Source organism: Colossoma macropomum, unplaced genomic scaffold (assembly GCF_904425465.1).
Source record: "Colossoma macropomum unplaced genomic scaffold, Colossoma_macropomum, whole genome shotgun sequence".
In the NCBI taxonomy this organism is placed as follows: domain Eukaryota; kingdom Metazoa; phylum Chordata; class Actinopteri; order Characiformes; family Serrasalmidae; genus Colossoma; species Colossoma macropomum.
The window spans coordinates 5293301-5299676 of record NW_023494792.1 but is presented as its reverse complement, the minus strand read 5'-3'; the positions used below and the strand labels follow the sequence as shown (position 1 = coordinate 5299676).

Genomic DNA, 6376 nt, shown 5'->3' with positions numbered 1-6376 from the left:
CATCATATGAGTGTGCAGAACCAAGAGAGAAGCCAGTCTGAATAACTTCATAATCATAAGGTAGATTCCAATTTACTGTTATGGGGTGCAAAAGAGTCATGATGTAGTGCCGCAAGCTACAAATTACGCAACTTATTCAGTTGTTTAGATACAAACCTTCAACAGAAATCACAAGAAAAGATCAGGAATGTCTCTCTCTATCAACATAGTCTCTATCTAGAAGCTCTCTTTCATGCAAAACTAAAGGTTATATTAATGTGCATCATGCAGTTGATGAGTAGGAGGGAGCAGAGAGGAAAAAGACCAGAGGGTACTAGATACTTTTCTTTTAAATCATAAAGTACTCTTTGGATAGAATTAGTACAGAGGTGGAATAATGTAATTTCACCACAGGGTCTGGTCTGTAATGTTTATGACCAATTTGCACTGGATAAAAAATCTCTGTATAAATTACAAACATAGGAGTGGCTACTCGATGTGTACATTGACATCATAAAGAAAAAGTTTCATACACAACACTTTTACAAGTAGAAAACATGTCATTTTTTTTTTTTTGCCATAACCATCTACCTAACTTACCCATCTACCAAGCCTAACCATCTATCTACCCTAACCATACCCAAACATCTGCCTAGCCTACCCATCTACCTACCATAACAATCTAACTAGCCTAACTGTCTACCTACCAAAATAATCTAACTAGCCTAACTGTCTACCTACCATAATAATCTAACTAGCCTAACCATCTACCTACAATAATAGTCCATCTTGCCTAACCATCTACCTACCCAAACCTCTACCCAGCCTACCCGTCGCCCTAGCTTAAATATTTACCTAGCCTAACCATCTACCTACCGTAACAATCTACTTACTCTAACCATGTACCTATCTTTACCATCTAGCTAGACCATCTGCTTACCCTAACTACTTATCTAGACCATCTACTTACTATAATCATCTATCTAGATCATCTACATACTCTAACCATCTATCTAGACCATCTACTTACCCTAAGCATATTTACAGACCATCTACTTACTCTAACCATCTACCTACTACCTAATTTAACCATCTGCTAATCTAACCAGCTACATAGGCTAACCATCAACCTACTACTTAAATATCTACCTAGCTCTCTTAAGTGAATGCAGTGTGTCATTAGCATTGAATTTACAGCCATCAGTCAACATAACATTTTTTTACGTGTTTTAATGTTTTGAGTCACACACATACTTCAGGTCACATAGACAAAAACTCTATTTTGACAGGATATGACGGAATATTTACTGTGATGATAATTCACATGGGATTAACATAATCTAGGGTTATTTATATGGTTTGTTTATAGTATATATCTCCCTAATGACATGGACATGCAGTCTGTAAAAACACAGACTAAGATCCCTGAGAAACACCAACAAAGTCAAAGAGAACAAAGAGAAATGTACAGATTCAGATTTCTTTAGAATGGTCATGATAGGAACCAGGGGTTGTAATGTCTACAACGCAAATACAGACATTTTATTTACTATCAGTTAACCTACACACGTCTTCTGAGTTTTATACACAATGTTGATAAAATAGTGATACATTAAATATATATTTTAGACCAAATGTTTACTTAAAAACTATAATAAAATATTAAACTATCTCTGGCATCAAGCAACGCATTTGTACGCAGATATAAAAATAACAGCTTTCCGTGATGGTTTCTATCACCACCACTGTCAACAATTCTGATGCTGTAAGTTTCTCTAGAACAGAGCATTTCAAATCAAACTCTGTTTACAGCCTAATTATGTGATTATTATTGAATTCCTCTTTAAGCTTAACTGTAGTGAACAGGCAGGCCTGTTAGTTAGCAACCAATAATACTTTTTTGCAGAGCAGTGTCATTGTTCCAGGCCAGAGGGGATACTCATGTTTTATCCTAAACACCTCAGCCTGCTCAGTTCTTTTTAAACACCCTCTCATAAGCACATAGCAGACGGAAATGTCATCCCTGCTGCAGCACCTATTAACAAACATGACACACAGGCTAAAGATCATTATTAAAAGCTGCTATCCTCCTCTATTGTTACCAAGCGCTCAATACTGACGAAGCACACTTGGTGATTAGACTCGCAGTGCTGTATTATTCAGTGTGCTGGGTGTGATATGAGTCTATAGGTGCTGTGCTGTAAAATCACTGACACACTGATCTGAGCGCTCAGCCGATATTGATCCTCCTCAAGTCCATTATCAGAAGAGCCTTACAAGAGAGACACTCAATTTAGACCAGCATCGCTCCACTTCTTTATCAGCCACTCTCTCTCTCTCACTTCTCATACTTTTCTCTCTGCCTGTCCCTGCCTTTGTGTGTTTCTCCTACCTTCCTCTCTTCCTCTACCTCTTCTTCTTTTTCTTCTTTTACCTATACTTCTCTCTCTCTCTCACCATTAATGTTTCTCTCCACCTGGGTCTGTTTCTCCTGTCTTCCTCTCTTACTCTCATTCCTCCTCTATCTCTTTCTCTTCTATTCTTTCTCTGTCTTCCTCTTTCTTTGTCCACCTCTATCTCTCTCTCTCTCTCTCTCTCTCTCTCTCTCTGTCTGGATGTCTGTCTGTCTGTCTTCCTCTACTTCTTCTTCCTCTCTTTTACACTCTCCCTTCCTCTTTCTTTCTCTACCTCTACATCTGGCTCTTCTTTCTTTCTTTCTTTCTTTCTTTCTTTCTTTCTTTCCCACCTCTCTCTCTCTCCCTCTCTCTCTCTCTCTCTCTCTCTCTCTCTGTGTCTGTCTGTCTGTGTGTCTGTCTCCCTCTACTTCTTCTTCTTCTCTTTTTCTCTTTTACACTCTCCCTCTTCTTTCTTTGTCCACCTCTACATCTGGCTCTTCTTTCTTTCTTTCTTTCTTTCTTGCTTTCTTGCTTTCTTTCTTTCTGTACCACCTCTCTTTCTGTGCTATTACTTTCTATTTTTCTAATTTTGCTTTTTTCATTTATTTTCATTTATATATTTCAATTATATATATTTCTATATATTTATATTCTATAATTATTGTACAAATAACTCAGAATAAATTATATTTATATATGTAAGTGATTCCTGTCCTCTCTCTCTCTCTCTCTCTCTCTCTCTCTCTCTATCACAAACACATCAAAATGTCAAACTTTAAAGCCTTCTTTTTCCTTCTTAGCTCACACTGAACACAGTGACCTTTCTAAGGTGTAGTTAACTTTGTGATAAGAGTGCTGGTGAAATTAGCTCGATAATTTAATTACATTTTCTCCATAATTACACTCCTTACGAGCAAATTGGGGTTCTGATCCTGTCTATCACAAATGGGAGAGGCACTGTACTTGTGCAAAAATGGGAAAAGACCAACAATACACTCTGTGTGTGTGTGTGTGTGTGTGTGTGTGTGTGTGTGTGTGTATGTGTGTGTGTGTGTGTGTTTGCATGTACTTGTTACAGTTTTCTCTCTGGCACCTGTTAGACTAGAATAGATTAGTGTAAATGTAATTACTTGTTTGTACTTCATTATCTTTGTGTCACAGTTTAAGTCAGTCTGTACAGTTTATTTATATTTGTGTCTTTGTGCTTTGATATCTGAAAACAGTGAAGACAACTTCCAGAACTTCAAAACACTCCGCGTTATACTGAGAGAGAAAGAGGCAGATGTAGAGGTAGAAGAGAGGTAGACATAGAGAGAGTGAGAGAGAGAGATAAAGAGAGAGAAAGAGAGAGGGAGAGAGAGGGAGAGAGACAGAAAGAGAGAGAGAGAGAGAGAGAGAGAGAGAGAGAGATACACACACCCACGCACATATACTGACCGGCCACTTCATTAAGTACACCTCCTTGTATCTACACTCATTGGCCATTTCATTCAACTTCACTCACTGTACAAATCCACTTTGTAGTTCTACAATTACGGACTGTAGTCCGTCTGTTTCTAAGCATACTTTATTAGCCACCTTTCACCCTGTTCTTCAATAACCAGGACCCCTACAGGACCACCACAGAGCAGGTCTTACTTGAGTGGTGGGTCATTCTCAGCACTGACATGGTGGTGGTGTGATCGTGTGTGTCGCGGTGGTAACTGTGCAGCAGCAGATGAGCTATTGTCTCTGACTTTACATCTACAAGGTGGACCAAGAAAATAGGACAGTCAGTGAAAAACTCTACAGAAAACTACAGATATATTCATACCAGCACAACACACACTAGCTTGCCAATACCACGTCAGTGTCACTGCAGTGCTGAGACTGATCCACCAACCAAAAAATACCTGCTCTGTGGTGGTCCGGTGGTGGTTGTGCGGTGGTGGCTGACCACTGAAGAACAGGCAGAAAGGAAGCTAACAAAGTACGCAAAGAAACAGATGGACTACAGCCTGTAATTGAAAATTACAAAGTGCAACTGTATGGTAAGTGGAGCTGATTAAATGGACAAAGAGAATATATACACATAGGTGTCAGTGTACACCACTGTTAGTTACATCAACTGTTAGTGGAATTATTATGAAACAAAATCGTCTAGGAGTAACAACAGCTCAGCCATGGAGAGACAGACTACGCAATCACAGAGCAAGGTCACCAAGTACTGAAGCTGTAGCATGTAAAAAAATCTTCTGTTGCATCACTCACTACAGAGTGCCAAACTGCCTCTGAAAGCAACATCAGCACAATAACCCTGCATCAGGAGCTTCATGAAATGGGTTCTATGACAGAGCAGCGGCACACAAGCATAAGATCGCTATGCGCAATGCCAAGCGTCAGCTAGAGCAGTGTAAAGCACACAGCCACTGGACCATAAAGCAGTGGAAACATGTTCCCTGGACTGATGAATCATGCTTCACTATCTGGCAGTCTGATCGACCCATCTGGGTTTGGTGGATGCCAGGAGAACATTACCCACCGGAACCTAGTGCCAATAGTATAGTTGAGTGGAGGAGGGATCAGTGGCTGGCATGTGCAAAGTACTGAAAATCCCTACCTTAAGTGCTGTTACTATAGTGATAATTTACTCAAGTAAAAATATTAGTAAATAAAATTACTTAAGTAAGAGTAAATAATACATGACCGCTATGTATTATTGTAGCTATGTAGCTATGTATTATGACAGAAATACATTCACCATTCATCTCCAAAACAGCAACTAATAAGTTTAATAAATAGAAACACAATAAAAGTAAGCTTAGCTAGGACCAGCAAACTAGGCAAACTGCTGCTGTCAGAAAACAAAACTTCTTATTTCCAAAATGGTTTTACAGGAGAAGGAAAAAAAAAAAACTTTTTGAATTTCAATGAAAGTCAAAAACCAAGTCATTTTGGGACATTTCCTTTTGTCCATTTATCATGAAATTTACACAAATTGTAAAGGGCAACAGATATTTTCAAACTGTGTCAAGAACTAAAAAAATGACAAAAATGGAGATACAAGGTTTTGTTCCAGCAGCAGTGAAATGCCCCCTTAGGCTGGAGTCGAGCTGTGAAAGCAGAGATCTCAGCAGCTTTCGTGTTTGGCTGCTGATAATAATGCCGTTTTCTTTAGTTCGTACGAAAATGAATATAGATGACCGTTTGAATGCGGTCTGCTCCTCGTGTGTGCTGGTTAAGTTCTCCTCTGTCCTTCTCCACTAAACTGGACATCTCTGTAGTGTTTTTCCTGTCAGAGCTGTTGTTTTTTGATTGGGGAATCTTTTAAATTTAACCGCACTTTTTTCTTATTGGTTTTCTTATTGGTAATTTATTTTTACTCTGTAACGTTATTAAAAAATAAAGTAGTGAAGTAAAAGTATTTCATTAAAAATTAACTCATATTCATAAACGTACTATGATTTAATTCTACTCCAAAAAGTACAGTTACAGGGAAAACTGTACTCAACTACAGTAACGAGAGTAAATGTAATTTGTTACTTACTTCTCTGTGAGCAGAATGAAGCAGCAGCAGTTCTGGCCATGACTTTTCACTAAAACCTGTGTCATTTAAGCAGGTCCAAAAGTGTTTGTGTGTGCTCGATTCATAAGCCTGACATTGAAGAGAGCACAATCCAGTCTGCATAGATATTTCAATGTATTAAAGGCATTTAACTGGTCACAGAATACATTTTAATTATAAGCAACAGATAGATATTTAGATAGATAGATAGATAGATAGATAGACAGACAGACGGATAGATACACTCTGCCTTCATTTTCCTCGCTTTCTCCCTATATTTTCCTTTCTCTCTCTCTCTAAATCTCTTGGCATGTCTTTCTCTCCCTCCATTTCTCTCACCCCTTTATCTCTCTCTCTCTCTCTTTCTGGTTATCGATTGGCTTACGTGCAGCAAAGATAGAGATCAATATTGTGAAATGGAGATTCGATTGTCTGATCGGAGGCTTTTTTGTATGAT

At 38.5% G+C, this 6376-nt stretch overlaps 1 protein-coding gene across 1 annotated transcript in view; it reads right to left on the bottom strand.

The window, feature by feature from the left end:
* Positions 1-6376, bottom strand: part of spock1 (SPARC (osteonectin), cwcv and kazal like domains proteoglycan 1) — a 363926-nt gene that overhangs the window by 154649 nt on the left and 202901 nt on the right. The gene's annotated exons all lie outside the window — the stretch shown is intronic.